Genomic DNA, 21,773 nt, shown 5'->3' with positions numbered 1-21,773 from the left:
AGGGACTTTGAAGATCTTTCCACCTCCAGCAATATGTATTACAATACTTGGGAGGTAAAGAAACAATAAATAATGGGTCAAAGGAAAAAAAAAATACTTGGGACGCCTGGGTGGCTCAGTTGGTTAAGCAGCTGCCTTCAGCTCAGGTCATAATCCCAGTGTCCTGGGATCGAGTCCCACATCGGGCTCCTTGCTCGGCAGGGAGCCTGCTTCTCCCTCTGCCTCTGCCTGCCTCTCTGTCTGCCTGTGCTCGCTCTCTCTCCCTCTCTCTCTGACAAATAAATAAAATAAAATCTTTAAAAAAATACTTATAATTAAAAATAAACTATTTTCAAAGAAAACTATAACTGTTTAATTCTGTTCACTAATTATATCAAAACTCAAAAAATTATCTTGCAAGTATTTTAATAGTTTTTTAAACAAGCATATTTATAATTCAAGGAATTTACAGTTATTATAAAAAAAATAGAAAACACAACAGAAGATCTTCATGACCTCAACTCACTCATTTCTTCATTTGGTATAAAACATATTGATAGGTGCCTTAAAAGTATATGAGAAACTGAATTCTCTCTCTATTAAGCTTTTCCCAGGATATACATGCATTTTTGTTCTCAAGAATTGAACACTAGTACTGCAGAGGGACCATTGTGTTGGTTGCTAGAATCATTCATGTCAGATAAGCACATTACAACTATATTTTTATTTTATTGTATAATTATTATAATTATGATCTGTGCAGTAATAAATTTAGTTTTGCTCAAAAAGAGTCCTTGCACTTGCCCTAGGCTCCTGGGATGTAACCTCTTAAAGTCTTGGAATTTCCCAAGTGATAGAAATGTCTTTGTTATTCATGGTGGGCCTCTCAGGCCACACCATATGGTTTATAATAATAAAGTGTCTAATGACCCAATGTAAAGCAGCACTTATATGTCATTTTTATGACTCTGCCTTAAATTAATTGCCTTCAGTTGAGTGACCATCTCTGATCATGAATGTATCAAATAAGAAAGTTCTTCTCATATTCCAAAGACCCTACCTAAACGAGAACTATTTTGTATACAGAGAAACTAATATTCAGGAGAATATTTCTTCAAAGACCCAAATGCCAAAATTCACAACATCAGCATTTACTACTATATCTCAATTTTCTGCTTTCCTTTCTCCCACTGTTTCTCCTCTTTTTCCCTTTGGTTGGAATGGGATGGAATTCTCAGATGTGGACTGATACTCATTGGAAGTCTCCTGTCTTGGTTAAAACTGGCATTATCATCAATCCTTAGGTTCCAAATTAGACAACCATCTTCATCACTTCTCTAAAGCCTCATGCATAATTTGTCACCAAGTCCTTTTTTTACAGTCTGACTCTATTTTCTATGGATGACCACTGACAGTTTTCAAGTCCCATCTTTTCCCTTCTCTTGCCCTACAGCTTGGAAAGTCAATAAGAAAGTCTTCTTCCAACCTCCTTTGTCACGAGCAGGAATTTGAACTGAGCTCACAGAAGAACCTTTACTCCTATTTTCTAGGCAAAATAAAAACAAAGTTCTCTCCTTTTTCTCCAGTTTTTGTGCCTGCCCTACTTTCACCAAATAGCCCCATTATATGACCAATAAACTTTTAAATAACTTTTTGGTACATTTGTGGTATCATCAATCTGGACTTGAATCAATTCTGTTGGAGGGAGAAGTGGGCAACCAAAAAAACCCTTTCTTTTTTATCTTGTTAAAATTTTTCTTGTGTCATCTGATCTCTTCTTTTGGCTCTTTTAAAGCAAAACTCTTCAATTTTCCAATTCCTGTACTCTCATTGTCTCTTAAGTGCAATTCAGTAATACATTCAATCTCATCTACCCAGAGAACCTCTTCTTATGAACATCAGCAAAGATGTTCTTTTCTTATTATTTATCCAAAGGTCAATTCTTAGACTTCTTGTTTGCATTATCAGCAATGTTTGATTCATTTGATTACTATTTCCACTTTCCTCCTGGCTTATAAGACACGATGATCTAAAAATCTTCTCCCAACCTCACTGGTACTTTTTCTCAGTCTCTTTTACTTCTTCCTCCTCATTTGCCCAACCTCTCGGTGTTGTAATGCTCCAGGTTTCTGTCCTTAGAGCCCCCTCACTATCGCTAGATGATCTAATCTTTGAACTGAGAACTACAAAATGTCTATTTCAAAGTTTGACATCTCCCCTAGACTCCAGAATTGTAGAATTCAAACTCCTCCTCATCACCTCTTCTTAGATGCTTTACTAACCACTTCAAATTTAACTATATCCAAGACTAAACCTGATATGCTCTTCCCCAAATGTTCTCCATCTGCAGCTTGTTCCATCTCTTGTAATAGCCACTCCAGCTTTCCCTAAACACATTCTTACATCCTTTTTCTCTTTCATGTCTTACATTCAATTGTCACAAAATCCTGTTGTCTCTATCTTCAGAATATTTCCAGAAACTGAATCTCACTATCTCCACTGCTATCGCAATGGTCCAAAGCATCACTATATGAAATTGGATTACTGAAATGCTCCTTTAAATAACTTTAACTGAAGGTGCTTATTTAAAATAAACAGAGGGGAAGTGGGTGGGGAGATGGGTAAAATATGTGAAGGGGATTAAGATTATACTTATCATGAAAAGCACAGACTAATGATGTATAGAATTGTTAAATCACTACATTGTACACCTGAAACTAATATAACATTGTATGTTAACTATAATGGGATTAAAATAAAAAATAAAGACAATGTCTTTAAAAAATCGACTAATTAATTAATTAATTAAAATGTGAGGCATGACATATTTCAAGGATCAAAAGCCCAGAAGCCCTAAGAATGCCTCTAAGAGAACATAGAAATGTGATCTCAACTTACCTTTCCATTCTTCTCTCTTTCACTTTATTCACCCAATGCATGAGGAAGTGTCGGTAGCTAAGTAATGCGTGGCATTGGATTATAGACAGAGATTGTTATATACAGGAAAGACAATAAAGATAGTATATAAGCTCTTCAGGGAAAATAACAGAAAAGGGAACTTTGTTTTTCAGGGAATAGAAAATCATCTGTGATCTTTAATGTGTCTGGCTAATTTATCAATTCTTTTTTTTTCAAGATTTTATTTATTTATTTGACAGAGAGAGAGATCACAAGTAGGCAGAGAGTCAGGCAGAGAGAGAAGGGGAAGCAGGCTCCCTGCTGAGCAGAGAGCCCCATGTGGGGCTCGACCCCAGGACACTGAGATCATGACCTGAGGCAAAGGCAGCTGCTTAATCCACTGAGCCACCCAGGCGCCCCTAATTCATCAACTCTTAAGGGATAGTTAAGTGGAAAAAATTCATTTGGTAAAAAAGCATGTTCCCCTTATGAATTATAATTATGGTCAATATTAAGGATCAACTAGTTAAAATCAACTTATTTTTAAAACTACACAAAAAAGTCTTGTTTGGTTTTGTTCTTAAAGAGAGTTTTGTTATTTGGTGTGAGTCATGACTCTCAACACCAACCACTTAGTAGTTAAATTTTATTTTATTTTTATAGATGTATTTATTTATTTGAGAGAGACAGCACATGTGGGTGGGGAGGGGCAAAGAGAGAGGAAGAACCTCAAGCAGGATCCACAATGAGTGCAGAACCCAACCTGGAGTTGGATCCTATGACCCGGAAATGATGACCTGAGCCAAAACCAAGAGTGGGCTGTTTTAGTGATTGAACCAAAAAAGTTAAATTTTAGATTGTGAAAAGTAGAAATGATAAGGTGTATGATCAGTTTTTATTCCTTCTATTGTTAAAAATTGGTTAATAACATAAATTTATAGCTTAATTTTAAGATAAAATCTATATATTTCTAAATTTGAAGCTTTCTATAATAAATATGTAAGTACTTAACAAAAGATTCATAACCAGAGAAAACTAGGTAATATTAGTAGGCTTACACATTGGGCGGTTAAACTCTTCATTCCATAATAGAATTATTAAAGGTGTAACAAAATTACTATGAAGCCTAAAGGTATTCATCATAAAATTCAAGGCTGTTCTAATGTACTAAGTACTTTATTTCTCCTAGGACATCCTGTCTACTTCCCTCTATATGAAATACTACTTCACTGCAGGAAGCATTTTGCTCCCTCCATGGATTCCGTACTTTACTTTCAGTTACTTGCAATTCCATCAATTTATGTTAAAGTTTTAATCCCATTCTCAAGAGGCCATTTATTTCCCCATTAGTATTCCCTCTATAATCTAGGTATTCCATCAGCATATGAATCACCAGCTTTACTTATAGTGTTATGATTCAGCCAGTCTGGCTTCTTCTAAGAATGCTTTAAAAAAATCATTTGCCTATAGTATCCACCCAGCCCAAGATTGTAAGGAAAAATTAATACAAATGTGATTTTGCTTCTTGGCTCATTGACTTATACATATATTTTTACAATCATAATTCCAAGGAAGGTGGTTTTCAGCTAGTGACTCCTGGACCAGCTAAATCAGTATCACATAGAAGCTAATTTGAAAGAAAAATTCTCAGTCTTTACCCCAAACATACTGAATTGGAAACTATGCAGGATCAAGTCCAGAATTCCTTGTTTTTATAAGCCTTCCAATGAGTATAGTGCAGCTAACATTTGAGGAACATTTCTCTAGAAGAAACATTGCCAAGTAAGGTACATTGTACAAGGTATAGAAAATCAAGTGGTTTATAACATAACATATGGTCACGCTAAAGGTACTGTTGCCAAAGCTTCAACAAAACAAAAAAGCCTTTTGTTTGAAGTTCACTTACTGTCGATGCATTTTTAGATTGGGTGCTACTCCAACATACAACTCAAAGGGGTGCTGTTCACATCGTAATCGATGTGACTGGCCCCTCCTGCAGATGTGTATGGCATAGTCCCAGGAACAGAACAGAACACTGGTTCAGGAGCCAGGGGTACTTCATGAACTGTATTCTTTACCTCTCTGTGTATTCATGAGGCACAACATAAAAACAAAAACAAAAACTGTGATTTTATCAACTTTTCTTATTTTGAAATGTTAATGTTAAGCCTCTATATTTTTGAATCCATATATCTTAATTTGTGTTTAAATCCTCCTTAAATATGTATATTCTGTGTGTGTGTGTGTGTGTGTGTGTGTGTGTACATGCACATAAGTGTTTCTTATACATGGATTCTCTGAAAGTTCTTTTTTAACATTTGGTAAAATCTGAAAAAAAATGCTTCATGTGAGTATTGTTTCTATTTGGGGGATTTTTTTTTTTTTTAAGAGAGAGAGCAAAAAAAAAAAAAAGAGCAGAAAAACGGGTTGGGAGGGGCAGAGGGAGAGGGAGAGAGAATCTTACTTAAGCTTCCGGCCCAGCATGGAGCTCAATCTCACAACTCTGAGATCATGACCTAAGCCAAAATCAAGAGTCAGATACTTGACTGAGCCACCCAAGCACCCCTGTCTGGGGGATATTTTAAAATAATAATGAACTTGAGGGACGGGCTATTTGAGTACATTACAACCATGTAGCATTTAAAACCAGCCTTGGAATTTCTCCTTACAGTTTGGTAAGGATAGGATTTGGCTGCAGTCTCCAGCACTCCATATGTTTGATTTAGAATATTTTCCATGTTGTCACTATTTTTTCACAGATGCACAGATGAAAGGCAAAGTGGATTAAGCTGCCATAAAATACTAAGCTGTATTTTACAACAACCACACAATGACTACCAATGAATCCCTGCTGAAAATTGTTATGGGCAGGCCCTTCCTTTTTGCTTTTTATTTAGGTACCACAGAAAGAAAAGTTGGAAGCAACTCAAAGACGTCACTTCGGTATCTTATCTTGTCTCTAATAAAGCTTATACTTTGATCTACCCAAAAAGGGAGTTAATTTGTCTTTTTGCTTTGAAGTGCCCACCAAGCAAAACTTGATGCCATTGCAGCTTAAAGACATTTGATTTGTTTTGACACCTATTGATTACCTATGCCAGGTGTGTATAAAAGAACATAAGTCATGGTCCTTGCCTTTAAAAATCTCACCGTGGTCCCAAAGCATACTTAAGCTAAGAACAACAAGATCAACAGCTTTATACATTAAGGAGGACTTTGCAACATTTCTGTGAGATAGGTATTACTACTACTATCCTCATTTTACAGAGGAGGAAATGGATTTTCCCAAAGGTATACAAAGTTTGCAGAGTTAAGATTTACATCAAATTTACATTAATCTCATTCTGAAGCCCCTTCTCATTCTATGACACCACTTTGCCACTTTGGTGTGGTTCACTCTCTGGTTTTCACAGCAGTGAAAAGAAGCAGTGAATCAGGTCTGGATGCTGACAAGAGGCAGAAACACTTCTTGGGTAGGACTGACTCTCTACCTATGACTTCTGAAGGCAGACAGTCTAAGACATTCACTGAAAACTTAGTTATGTAATCCAAACATGATTTAATCTAGTCTACTTCCTGAACCCAGACATTGCTAATCAACCCCAGCTTCATTAACCAGATGAGAGGATCCCCTCTGAATGTGTGTCTATTGGATCATCATGACTTACCCTTCGGTATCTTATTGTTTTACCTCAATAAAGCTGAAAAAAGAAATAAAAAAGAGAAATTTAGCCCCAGATTCCTTATTCACAAAACACTGATGGTGGCCATTTCCAAATCTTTGGAGTTAACATATAAAATGAAAACTGCTTGCTCTACTCAGTCTCTTCTTAATCTTACCTCCCAGGTTTAGTTACACTGAGTACCCCATAAATCTTCAGTAAAATAGTACTAGATAAATATCAAGTTACATGGATTCTAGAGTTTATTCCATTAACTAGCTTCCTTACTTTGTTGTAGAAGAAAATAATGGGATCACAAATTCTTCATGACAATTTCTGATGATAAATCTTGCTCTGATTTAAGAAACCCTCTTCATTCCAGGGGATTAGAGGTAGAATTTAGGCCAGATCAGGTGGAGCCACAAGGAGTAGTTTTGGAATAAAAGCATTAAGTACATGCATATTACTCTATTTAGAAGCTTTCATAAAAAAAAAAAAAATTTGTTTATGGGGGTGGGGGAACACTCATGCAACAGGTATAAATTTTTCCAAGAATAAGCAACTGCAAGAAATGTCATATTTTAAATTAAATTATCCTGGCTTACAGACCTCCATGGGCATTTTGCAGCCAGGACCATTGAAATCTTGCCATATAGCAAGTGTATAATATAGGGAGACATGAGAAAAAAATCTCTTAACATTCCTCAATTCTCACAGTCCAGAATCTTATCTTTTGCCTCTATCAGGCTACCTCTCTGTCCTCTCTTTGCCTCTAATCCTTTTGTGCTGTGCTGTGCTATGCAATTGAGCAGACATTATTTCCATATAGCCATTAAACACATAATATGTGCCCAGTCTGAATTAGGTGTCCCTTACAAATACAAAGAAAAAACAAAAAACAAAACTAAACAAAACAAAACTGCATTTCAAATACTTCCTATGAAAATAAGAATCTAAAGTATCTTACTGACAATTTTTATATTGAATACATGTTGAAACAATACTACTTTGGATATGTCAAGTTAATTCAAATCTATTATTATGATTATTTTCACTTTTTTTTTTACTTTTTTAAAATATGGCCACTAAAATATTTAAAACTACATGCATAGTTTACATTATATTTCTGTTGGACCACACTGCTTTAAGATAATTTCAGCTAAATTTATTGAGGAACCCCTCCTTATGAATACTGCCTTACATTGTTACTTATTTTAGAGTGTATCCCAAACAAAATCAATTACCATACATTCTCTCAGCCCCACAATAATCCCACAATAATTTATAAAGATAGAATTTGGGATGTCTTTGGAAGAGGCAAATACATTAAAGCACTTATCTCTCTCTCTCTCTCTTTTTGAGAGAAACATGGAATTTCCCAGTTAGATTTATTTTGGAAGTGAGACTGAAACATGGATCCAAGGTAAGGAAAATAGTTTTTCCCTGTGTTACTGTAAATTATAACATCCGTGTTTCTGTTCTGTTATTCAGGGTTTTAGTTTCCACATCTCTTTACCATCCAGACCTCCTGTACTCTATGTAAACCGTGACCCTTTCCATGTCTATAGACAGAAATATTCTGACTGTGGTAGAAAAAATCAGGTTCCAACAGAAGTTTTAATCTCATATCCTTGTAGAAAGTTCAACCTTCTATCCTGACACAATTGGGCATGCCACAGGTAGATTTTGGGGTAAGCGTATTATGGCAAAACAGAATTACTAGACCACTGAACATGGTCCAATTATTTTATCATTCAGAAAAACTTTCCTTCAGTTTCATTTATATTTTATTCTCCTCATAGAACAGGTCTCTGTTTGTACCTGACTCCCTCAGTATCATTTCAATCAACTGATTTTTGCATCTCTGGTTCTACCTTTAGTTTCGGTGCCCTTTGGTTTTCATAAAACGGTATGATGTTTGTGACTTGAGTGGTGAGAAACACGATGTTCTGATCTAGTGTCCAAGTTAAACAGTATGGAAAATGACTCTCATCTAAAGATGAATGTTTTCTTCACAACTACATCTGATGATAATTTTAACTGCCATTAAATAAAGTCAATACTCATTTTAAAACAAATGGAAATGGCTTTTCATCGAAATTACAAATGCTTAAAAAAGTGATATTAATTAATGTCTACATTCTTCTAACTGACAAAATATGCCAGAATCTAGTATCTTGTCAGCATTTCATAAGACCTGAATAAAGGTTTTGATTTTAATTTCTTTTTTTTCTTTTTAGTGCTTAATTTTTCAGAAAACCTTACATTTACAAGCTGATATATCATACTGCAAATTGTACCAAAATTGACATGACTCAGCTACAACTCAAAAGTAAGATACTATCCAAAAGTCTTCCCAGGAACACTGCAAAAGATACATGATTCTCTGTTAAATTTAGCTATTTTTGTTTTGTTTTGTTTTGGGGGGATTTTTTTGCAAGTCTTTACACTGGCTAGTTCCATTAGCTTGTTTATTTATGTTTTATTTATCAACTCTAATGTATATATTATTCTAATGATGTTTGATTTTTAGATATTGACATCTTCCCATTAAAATATTAAGATCTGTGGTTATTAATAATTCATAATAATGAGAGCGATACGGAATGATCTTCAGTTCCAGTGAGGAATAATAAATTTTTGGAAGCACTATTCTATCAGGGAGTTATATTAAAGGTACGAGTGATTATACAAAAGCCTTCTCTAGATATACTTAAGAAACAGATTGGTGGCTAGATGGTTTAAGAGTAATCTTGAAGAAAAATACTCTAAATCTTTTCTCTATAGCTTTCACATGCCAGGTTTTTTAAAATTAATATTCTGCTGTGTCCAAATAAAAACTAAGTAAATCACATTTTAGTCAGTTTGGTTGACTGAAGTGTCCAGTTTTATCTGAAATAATTACAACAAAGAATTTTTTTTAAAAAAACTTCTACATAATGTGTAGTAACCATATCTACTCCAATATTCATCCATTCCATTTATTGCTTCTGCCCCTAATCCTCTGCTGAAATCATTCACAATAAGACCACCAAGTCACCAATATCCTCCTGATACTGAATATGCACTTACTCTGCTGTATTTATGGATCCCATTGACATAAGACCTTATTCAATGTAAGAATTTGAACTCCTTTTTTTTATTGTTTTGTATATAAATGTTTTTTCTTAATTTTGTATCTCTGTGTGGATTTGCAGATTTTAAGTGCTTCCTGTATTAATGTTTCAAATAAAGAGAGTTTATTGAATGGAGTATTTTTAGATGTGTTAGAAGAGTTAAGACAATAAACAAAAGAAATGGAGCACTCAACAACTCAAAAGAAGAGGCAGACATTGCCACCTCTGGGCCAGAAGGTGGAAGGGGAAGAAACTGTTCTTAAAGCCCCTTGAGAATAGGAATCAAGGGAAGAGAGACCAAGTGCTAGATGTTTTCATTGCAGAGAGATTCACTGTTAAAGAAGCAGTACCAAGTAGAGAGGAACCATGGAGAAAGAAATATACCAATCTTTCTGTGATTTCTCTTCAATAATCTCAGTGCCTCCTTTTGGTCATTCTTGACTGGAAGCCAACCAAGAATTTGGGGAATCCAGCCTCTAAAAGTCAGCCTCCTGGAAACCAGTGCTGTGCAAAGATGTCAGAGATGATATCTGGGTTGGGGGTGAAGGCAGACAGAAAACCAGAAAAGGATTTCTGGTTAAAGTTGGCAGAAACACACACAGAGACGTACACACACACACAGAGACACACACACAAACTTCTATTCAATTATACTTGAAAATGTTTTTTTTTTTAAATTTTTAAAAAATATTTTATTTATTTATTTGAGAGAGAAAGGAAATGAGAGAGAGAGAGCATGAGAGAAGAGAGGTCAGAGGGAGAAGCAGACTCCCTGCCAAGCAGGGAGCCCAATGTGGAACTCAATCCCGGGACCCAAGGATCATGATTAGAGCCAAAGTCAGTTGCTTAACTGATTGAGCTACCCAGGCACCCTATCCTTGGAAATAAGGTGAACCCAAGTTACAAATTATGAAGAAAATCTGTTAACATTTCGTATTGTCAGACTTCTCTAATCTGATAGGCAAAGAATGGAATTTCATAACAGTGCACATTTTGTAGTAAGTTTGGTCAACTGTACTTAATTTTTTCTTTGTAAAATGTGTACTGGTTTACTTTGCCCACTTAAAAGAGTAGCTGGTATCCTCTATTACTTATAAAAACATCTTATAATAAACTCATTTTCAGTTTTGTTAGAAAGACTCCATCCTGCCGCATACCCTAAGCAACATTATTAGCATGCCTTAATATATCCACTCAGAAATGTTCTATCCATATACAGCCATATATATGCATATATATTTTTTCATATAAGGGATGTATACACTTTAACATACAGGGAAACTTAGTTTACAAACTTTTCAGTATTTGCTTACATTATTAATTTTTTTTCATTTACAGTATACTTTTAGGGTTTTTTTTTTCCCTTAATACATAACTAACTCATTTTTTAAAGGCTGATAATATCACTTTGTATGTATATACAATTTTTTAAAGATTTTATATATTTATTTGACACAGAGAGAGATCACAAACAGGTATAGAGGCAGGCTGAGAGAGAAGGGGAAGCAGGCTCCCTGCCAAACAGAGAGCCCAATGCGGGGCCCAATCCCAGGACCCCAAGATTATGACCCGAGATGAAGGCAGAGGCCCAACCTACTGAGCCACCCAGACGCCCTATATATACAATTTTGTTGGAAAAGATCCCTTACCATGAATTGTTTCTGGTCTTCTGATATTACAAATAACCACAGACATGGTACATATATTTTTTAAAGTATACTAGCCTATCTGTAGGAAATTATTGGTTGAAAGATATACACAGTTTAAGTCTTGATAATTATTAAGTTAATTCAAAACAAAGGGCAATTTACATTCTATTAACAGTAAGGGAGTACCTGTGTTAATCAAATATTTTAACTTTTATCAGCATAATAGGCAAAAAAAAAGAGAATGTCATTATAATGTTAAAATGCATGTGTTTGATTCTGAGTGAATTTGGGCATATTTCAAATTTTTATAAGATATTTGCATTTTTTTCTTCTATAAAGTGTACATAACCTTTGCTAGTTTTATGTCTATTTGTGTATAGCTATGTGCATTTATATAAGATTTACCTTATTGAATACACGTATATATTTTATATTTCCTAATTTTTGTCCACTTGATCTTCTTTGGTGTGAAAAAGGTAGACAGATCAAAGGAACAGAATAGAGAGACCAGAAATAGAAGCAAATGCATATGAGCTTTAGCAAAGAGCTAAAGGTTGCATTTCACTTCAATAGCAAAAAGACAGATTTTTCTTTCTTAAAAATCTTTAGAATGACTGCTAGGCACTAGGAACAAATAAAACTCTATCCCAACATCATTCTTTTTACCAAAATACTTTTAAAGAGGTCAAAGTAGAAGACATAAAAATTAATCTCATGAGAAATAGGAAAAAAGTACATTTATTCATTTTTTAGAGTGGGAAATGACTTTCTTCATGAGACATACATTCCAGAAACTATAGAGGTATGTATTACTGAAGTTATATATACCGTAATTATTAAATGTTAATACAGAAAAATATAAAAAGTAAACAATGGCAAATGATAAATTAATAATAGGACTATGTTTCTTAAAGACTTTCTACACATTGAAAGAATAACTCAACAATCCAGTAAAATACGGGTAGATTATATAAGGAAGAAATATTCTCAACTTATAAACCTCTCAACATCAATAAAATGTCACTTAAAACAAAAATTTGATACCATTTTTGCCTTTTAGGTTGACAAGAATGAAAATGTTTCTTAATATTAATCCAACATTCTCGTATACTGGTGGAAGGAATGTAAATCAGTGCCACCTCTTTGGAGAACAATTTAGTGACAATAAAATTTAAAAGACACATTTTTTGGTTTAGAAGTTTTACTTCTTGGAGTTTATTCTTACGTGTACATGTGCACAAAGGCATATGCACTGATGTTAACAATGTTGCCTGATGTCTATTGTTGAGAAAAATCACACACTCCTATCGGTATTGACATTAGGGACCTCGGACACAGATTGGAATGAAAACTTCTTTTCATCACACATGAGTTCAGATGTTCACATTTGAATTTTTAATTTAGTTCACAGTAATGCAATTAGTAATAGGATGTTTATACCTAATATTCCTGCATTTACTATTACGATGGAGTTTCATCAGTCTCAGAGAGACAGGCTATGCAGGGGTACTGAATTTTAGCCTACACTATGTCACCCTTCTCATAAAAGATTTATACACAACAGTAGCAAGAGGGAGGAAGAAGTTTTCAGCAAAAGCTATTTTTGGCCCTAAACCTCAAAGCTTGTAACCATTTTAAGCTGGGACCTCTGGAGTTGGATCTGTCACCTTCTCTATTTCATTTAAATTCTCCTTCCTCACACACCTCCTCAACCTAAAGCAGATTTTCAGTATTATCACATTCTAATTTTATGGCATGAAGAGGCAGAAGATATGCAAAGCAAGATAAAGTGTAGGCTCCAGGGCTGTTGAGATAGCTAAATTAGTGAACTGTTAGAATAGAGGCCACCAAGAGAGAAATTCAAATGAAACTCTCATTGCATTTAACCCACAGATTAACTTCACTCATTGGCTGTTACAGACTGTTCAGTGTTTGATATATGATAAATGGATTTCTTTTTCAGGAGGAATAAGGAGAATGTGACCGTGGAACCTTAAAATCTTTCTTTTTCCTATAAACTACGAAGTTACCAACTCTTAAATCCATGTTGCAAATTTAGTCTTATATTTAGAGGCCTAGACTGTATTTCTAACTTAACTAAATCTCTTAATTTGGATATCCTAACATTATCGAAAAATTAACTTGTCCCAAACTGAACAATAATTTTCTCCTAAATCTGTTCCTCTTACTGTGATAATCCGTTCTGGTTAAGGTCACACCAATCATCTAGACAGTTAAAGTCTAAATGTCATGGTGTTTCTCCAAGCATCATTGAATTGAGGCAAGAGAAACTTCTTCACTGAGCCATACACACACACTTTAGACAACCATGGCTATCCCACACACATGCACGTGCAGGCCCACGGACACACACGTACTGACACTACAGGTAGGTTATGAGCACCTCTGTCACTCAGGATCTGGCACAAACTGTAATGACTAATATCTTTTATCTTGACCAGTACCCTCAGGTTCCGTGAAAATGTTTCTCATGTCTCTAGCCCTGTATTCTTGAAACAGAAAGAAATTACTCCTGAATGTTGGGATGGTGTGGGGGTTGTGTGACTACGGACTTCAGAGAAGAACCCTGTGGTGAAGGATGAAGGAGCTTTAGCTGTAGGCATGTTTGGTAAATAAAAAGAGAAATTAATGAACTTGACAAATGTTTCTTCAGACAGCATGAATACAATGGATTCTTGCAATAATTAAATATCTGTTCTTATTAGTGCCAAGCATCCATATTCTTATTCTCTTGGTGGTCTATTTTGTAGTTCCAGAAGTATTCAAGAATGAGCAGTGCATTACTAACTGCTCAATGGAGACTGTATAGCATTTAGCAATATTAACAATTCATATTGGATTTAAATTTGTATATGTAAAGTTCTAGAGAAAACATGCATACAATATGATATCACTTATTTACATTGACAACCAGATGGATTTTAAGTGCTAGAATTATATTTTAAATTGTAATATTCACTATAATTTGCATTATGCATCTTAATTTCAATAGATCATTTGGGTTGCTTTGGAAGGAAAATCCTAAAAATATAAAAAGTCATTTTTAAAGTTTAAATTTACCATTTTATTTAAATATATTAAAAATCATATATATTTTCAGTATAATTACATTTTGTTTACTTTTTTAGCCATTGTTTTCACAAAAAAATGCTGAACAGAACACTCAGACATGTGCAATAATTTAATTTAGCTATCTTTGGGATTTTGCCAGCATTGTTATATAAAAATCAGAGATTAATATTATAGTTTATCTGTCAGTATGAAATTATATTTTTCAAGATGAGGATAGAACATGCTTTACTTAATAAGTTGCTAACTTTATTTATACCTGGTATGTTGACCTGCATTGGCTCATGCCCTGGGGCCCTGAAATGTGAGGGGCCAGACTGTGTTTTCCAATCCCCTCCTATTCCCTTGCCTCTCAAATCCAACCCTTCACCATATCCCGTTAATCCAGCTCTAAAGTGCTTCTTGAATCTCTCCCCTCTCTGATACTTCTTTATCTCAGTTCTCAAGGATTTAATCTGGTTAATAACAATAGCCCCCTAACTGGTCCATTTCCTCTAATCTCACTCTCCTTAAATCTATTTTCCACAATACCAAGAGTGACTTTTCTACATATCAAATGATGTTATTACCTTGCTTTAAATACTTAAATACCTTGAGGACATGTTAAGTGAGATAAATTGAGAAGACAAATACTGGATGATCTCATATATATGTGGAATCTAAAACAGCCACGAACTGTAAAAACAGAGAGGAGAATGGTGGTTACCAGGGGCTAGTAGGTAGGGGAACTAAGGAAATATTATTTAAGGGTACACATTTGCAACTAGTAATAAATAAGACCGAGAGATCTAATGCAAATGATTATAGACAACAGTACTGTATGATGACCTTCAAAGGGGCTAAGAGGCTACCTCTTAATTGTTTCCACCACAAAAAAGAAATTACAGTTATGGGCTTGATAAACGTGTCATGAGATGGTGGTGATCAGATTGCAACATGCAAATGTATCCAGTCAACACGATGTATGGTATAAGCTTACAATGTAATATACAATTTCATAGCAATAAAAATATCCTTTTAAAAATTAAATGAAGGGGCCCCTATGGGGCTCAGTGGGTTAAAGCCTCTGCTTTGGGCTCAGGTCATGATCCCAGGGTCCTGGGATCAAGCCCCCGCATTGGGTTCTCCTCTCTGCTCAGCAGGGAGCCTGCTTCCCCCTTTCTCTCTCTGCCTGCCTCTCTGCCTACTTGTGATCTCTGCCTGTCCAATAGATAAATAAAATCTTTAAAAGAAAATAAAAATAAAATGAAGTTGGTAAACATTTAGAAAAGAATACTGTGATTATTAGGAATCAGCACAGATAAACAGAGGGAAAAAAGTATGTAAATCTAAGCCAACTCCCCCTGGGGAAGTTGTGGTGTTGGTTGTAGTGGTGGTGGTTGATAGAATTATCAGCCTGAAAATATCTCAGTCATGGTAGGCATTGCGTCAGACTTTCAACAATATTACAGAATCTCAAAGATGAAAAAAATAAATATGTAAATGCATAATCAGCCCCAAATGATATCTGAATAAAATCTAAACCTGTTATCATGACAGTTAAGAACACTGCATAACTTCTATAATTTAGTCATCTGTCATTTTCTCACACAACTTTTTCTTGGTGACATTAATTTTTTTTTGACATTAATTTTTTTAATAGGCTTTATTTTTTAGAGCAGTTTTAGTTTCACAGTCATACTAAGCAGAAAGTACAGACAGTTCCCATATAGCACCTGACTTCACACATGAATAACTTCCCTAGCTATCAACATCCAGCTCGCGAGTGGTACATTTATTACAATCAACAAAACTGCGTTGACACACCATTATCACCCAACCTCCTTCAAGTTCACTCTTGGCTGTTGCACGTTCTATGGGTTTTACAAATGTAGAATGACATGTATCCACCACTTTCATACAGAGTAGTTTTGCCGCCTAAAAAAAATCCTCTGGACTCTGTCTATTCCCCATCACTCACTCTTCTCCTGATCACCAGAAACAATGATCTTTTTACTGTCTCCATTGTTTTGCATTTCCAGAATGTCATACAGTTGAAGCCTTTTCCTACAGCTCCTTTCAATTAGTAACATGCGTTTAAGATTGTTCCATGTCTTTTCATGGCTCAATAGTTTTTTTTTTTTTTTTGCACTGAATAATATTCCACTTTATGGATGTATCATAGTTTATCTATCCATTCACTTAATGAAGGACATTTTGGTTGCTCTCAGTTTGTGGCAGTTATGATGAAAAGTGCTATTAATTTCCACGAGCACCTATCCATCTAGGCACTCCTAGGTGCCTCAATTGGTTGAGCATCCAACTCTTGATTTCAGCTCAGGTCATAATCTCAGGGTCATGGGATCTGCCCCCCGTGGGGCTCCAGACTCAACACTGAGTCAGCTTGTCCCTCTTTCTTGCTCCTCTGTGCTCTCTTTCTCTCTCAAATCGATACACAAGTAAAATCTTAAAAAATACATCCATGTGCAGGTTTTGTTTTGTTTTGTTTTTTTGTAGACACGTTTTCAACTAAATGAGTTGAAAGCAGTCATACTCCCAAGATTATGTTTGTGTGAGACTGGCCCATCCTGGCCCCCTTGGAGTTTTAAAATCCCAGACTTGCCTACACTGAGCCTCTAGCAGTTTGTCAATTATCATTTGGGTTTCTCCTCCAGTACATTTTGATTCTCTGCGTCTGTCTATCACTCAGACTTTGAAGGCAGTGATTTTGCTCTGTGACCTCAATTCTCTGATGGATTCTAAGGGAAGTGGTGGATTTTTAGTTTGTTCTGCTTTTTACTTGTTTTTAGAACACAGTGGTGACTTCCAAGCTCCTTAGATGCCAGATCAGAAACCCCCAAGTGTGTTGTTAATTTTCTTAATGTGTCCTAGTCTCTCTCTTACCTCAATGCCTTTACAAAAATTGCTTTACTTAGCTGGGTTCCTGTGCGTTGGCTACCACCATCTACGTTAATCCACACTATGTGACAAGTACTTATTTTTGTTCATTTCACTTGAAAGTGAAAGCTATACACTCAGTGTCTACACAAACATCAGGGCATTATTATTTAATAAGAAAAAGAAAACACACCCAAATTAGCTTAAGCTAAAAAGGAAATATATTGGCTCATTTAATGAGAAAATACATGTGGTAGTTCTTTTTTTTTTTTCTTTGTCATAAATTTAATTTTATTAAATATATCACTCTTATTCTTTGTAATTTGCATTCTATTTTGGCCTTATTTGCAGTTCTCTATCACCAAACTCATTCCTCTAAAAACTGTTGTTGTTGTTGTTTATCCCTTTGGTCATTTTTTAAATATTTGGATTTAATTCCATATGGTATGAGGAACAGATCTACTTTTTTGATATATACGTAAGTTTCTTAATGTTACTAATTAACTAATTATACAGCAATTCCCTTTCTCAGTGCCTTATAGAGTACTACCTCTGACTTATTTAAAGATCCTTTTGAGATGTCTCTTTTTGTGTTCTCCAGTCTGCTGTGTATTCAAATGGTTTATTCCTGCATATTTTTTTTCCAATTTATTTATTTTCAGAAAAACAGTATTCATTATTTTTTCACCACACCCAGTGCTCCATGCAAGCCGTGCCCTCTATAATACCCACCACCTGGTACCCCAACCTCCCACGCCCCCCCCCCGCCACTTCAAACCCCTCAGACTGTTTTTCAGAGTCCATAGTCTCTCATGGTTCATCACATGTGGTAGTTCTTGATTCAGGCTTGGCTGGAACCAAAAATTAAAATGTTATGAAGAAGCTACTGTCTTTTCATTCTTAAACAAACTGTTTCCACATCTTAACAAAGATGGGAGCTCTAGGTCTACTGTTTCTTTATACCAAATATTCCTACCACAAAAGTATTATGACCGTTTTCTAGTAACATCTGTATGAATCCCTTGAAAAGTTCTGGAGTTGTTACTGTTCCTAACAGTAAGGTCTATTCTTACAGGTCAGCTGGATTATGTTCTTTCTCCTATAGCCAGGAATCTCACAAATAGGAAAGAAGAGCGCCACCAAAGGAAGAGATACAGATAAGATAGAAAGGCCGAAGATAAATTCTAGTAGGGTCACCAAAAATGTTCATAATAATGCATTTCAACAATCAGAATACAAAATACAGAAATTATCTGTAAACACATTATTTTTTCATATTTATTTTTGCACATATAGATCAAATTCATTAAAAATTCGTTAACTCTCAGGGTGCCTGGGTGGCTCAAACCTCTGCTTTGGGCTCAGGTCATGATCCCAAGGTCCTGGGATCGAGCCCCCTATCGGGCTCCCTGCTCAGCAGGAAGCCTGCTTCCGCCTCTCTGCCTGCCTCTCTGCCTGCTTGTGATCTCTGTCTGTCAAATAAATAAATAAAATCTTTAAAAAAATTTTTTTGACTCTCATACCCAGTTTGAGCTGTTCACAATAGCCTCTAACAAATATGTATCCATTAACAGCTGTGCCTTGCAACAATTTTGTTTTCTTTTTTCCTCCTTAATATGATTCTAATATTGTTCTTACAATGAAACTTTTTTTTTAAGATTTTTTATTTATTTGACAGAGATCACAAGTAGGCATAGGGGCAGGCAGAGAGAGAGAGAGAGAGAGGAGGAAACAGGCTCCCTGCAGAGCAGAGAGCCCAATGTGGGGCTCAATTCCAGGACCCTGGGATCATGACCCGAGCTGAAGGCAGAGGCTTTAACCCACTGAGCCACCCACGTACCCCTACAATGAAATATTTTTAGAAGATCTTATTTATTTATCTGAGGGAGAGAGATCAAGTGACAGAGAGGAAGCATGATCAGGGGTGAGGGGCAAAGGGAGAGGAAAAAGCAAGTTCCTCACTGAGGAGCTCACTCAGGGACACTGGGATTATGAAGGCAGACGCTTAACCCACTGAGCCACCCAGGTGTCTCACAGTTAGACATATTTTAGAAAAAGAAAATTCTGGTCAAAAAGAGAATAACTTTAAAAACATATTGAGATAACAGAAACAACCACATCACCTGCTATTTAAAGAAACACTAACTTCTGCAACTGACTTGAATATGACAAATATACCCGACTTCAGTTTGAATTAATAATGTTTCCACTATTTGTGATAACTTGATAAGAATTATTTGTCCAACTCTATTTTGAAAAGTGTAAACCATTTTGACAGCACCAGCTAACAAGCACCATATCCTATATGATCATATCAGATATGATATCATGTATGATAAACAGAGGAGGACACACATTCTAGAATTTAAGGAGAAGGGCCCACAACATCACCCTGAAGAGATGTTGTAGGTAAGATTTTTTTTTCAGTAATATTGAAAAACCAAAACAAAGGGAGAATTCCTGGTCTGTCTTATTTACTTACCAAATCAGGGAAAGACTGAAAGAAGGAGAAGATCTCATCACCAGCTGTGTCTGCAGTTCTGTTTGCTCATACTTCCTTGACTCATCCACTCACCAAATATTTATGGAGTGAGAGCCTCTCACAGGTGCTATACTAGATATGGCACTTATTTACATTCTTTGCAATTGTCTTTCAATTATTTCTTCTGTGCTAAGAATATAACTATTATAATTCTTGCTATATGTTTCTTTTCTTTATCTCTTGTGTTTATGATTTATTTTCAACATTTTGGAAATATGCATGACGATACGTAGATGATGATCTTTAAGTTTTAAGAAAACTTAAAAGTTGACTGGACATTTGAGACACTATGTACTACAAAATTCACAAAGCAAAACTGGTGGCATATATAAGGGAACACATTTTGATTTGTTACAAAATTTGATTTGTTACAAAATATAACCATTAGATATCATGATTGCAAAAATTGTCAAAGGATCAAAGCAGATAATTCATGAAAGAAAAGGCAAAAATAGCTAAATAAAATTTAAAAGCATAATCTTGTTACTGATGAAAGAAAAACCAAGTAAATAAGATGAAATTTCTATCTGTAATGCTGGCACTTTAAAAAATATTAATATTACATTTTATAAGATCATTGCTGAGAGGGGACCCTTATATACTGCCAATAGGTATACTTCTTTGTAAAGCAATTTAGCACATGAATTGTGAAATTTAATATTTTTACATCCATTGATTAAAAAATTTTATATTTAAGATAAAATTTCCAGGAAATAATAATGCATATGGGTAAAGATTTATGTAAAGAATTCTCACTGTAGCTTTCCTAATAACAGTGATAAGGGAGAAAATATTTTAAAGTGTAGCCATGAGGGAATAGTAAATTATAATATGACAAACTCATGAATAAAATGGAAAATTATTTCCTTTAAAATTTGCATGATTATGATTCAATATTGTGATTAAAGTTCAATACAAAGGTATACTATAACTATAGATGTAGTTTTGAGAAAAAAATACCAAATTGTCATTATCATTAATGATGAGTCTGCTGTTGATAGTTAATTCCTTCTTTATGTGTTCCTGAGTATTACAAGTTTTCTTCAGTGACTACATATTTGTTTTAAAATAAAATACAATGAAGTTTGTTTATTTGTTTATTTTCATTGTTTTTCATTTTAATTCCAGTATAGTTAACAGTATTCCGTATATTTCAACATAATGATTCCACAATTCTATACATCATTACTCAGAGCTCATCACGTAAGTGTTCTCTTACTCCCCTTCACCTATTTTACCCACCTCCACTCCCATATGCTTTATTTTAAACAGTACCCTCAGTTAAAGTTATTTTTTTTTCAACAAGAACGTTTTTTACTTGAAGCATACTTCAGAATACATGGTTCTAAAAGATATATATAAAACACTGCAACCAAGAAACATAAAATACACACTTTTTTTCAAGTACACACTGAAGAATCCCCTGATTAATCACATAAAAAGAAACATAATAAATTTTACAAATTTAAGAAGACTGAAATTATACCAAGTATATTTCCCAACCATAATGGTACAAAACTAAAAATCAACAATAAAACAAAGCTGGAAAACAAAGTTTATTTAAAAAAAAAAATTACTTGTGGCTCCTGGTTGATGGCCTCTGACCAAAACCAAATATTTTTCTTTTCTTATATCAAGGCCTGGGTGGCTCAGTTGGTTAAGCAGCTGCCTTCGGCTCAGGTCATGATCCCAGCATCCTGGGATCGAGTCCCACATCGGGCTCCTTGCTCGGCAGGGAGCCTGCTTCTCCCTCTGCCTCTGCCTGCCATTCTGTCTGCCTGTGCTCGCTCTCTCTCCCTCTGACAAATAAATAAATAAATAAAATATATATTAAAAAAAAAAAGAATCTCATAAAGGGACAATAAAGAGAACAAAGTAAAAGTGACTGAGACAGGCTTTCAGTAGACAGAATATTTATCATATATGATCATATCAGATATGATATCATCTATGATATACA

The sequence above is a fragment of the Neovison vison genome, chromosome 11 (assembly GCF_020171115.1).
Source record: "Neovison vison isolate M4711 chromosome 11, ASM_NN_V1, whole genome shotgun sequence".
Lineage (NCBI taxonomy): Eukaryota > Metazoa > Chordata > Mammalia > Carnivora > Mustelidae > Neogale > Neogale vison.
The sequence above is the reverse complement of the archived record's forward strand: the minus strand, read 5'-3'. Positions refer to the sequence as shown.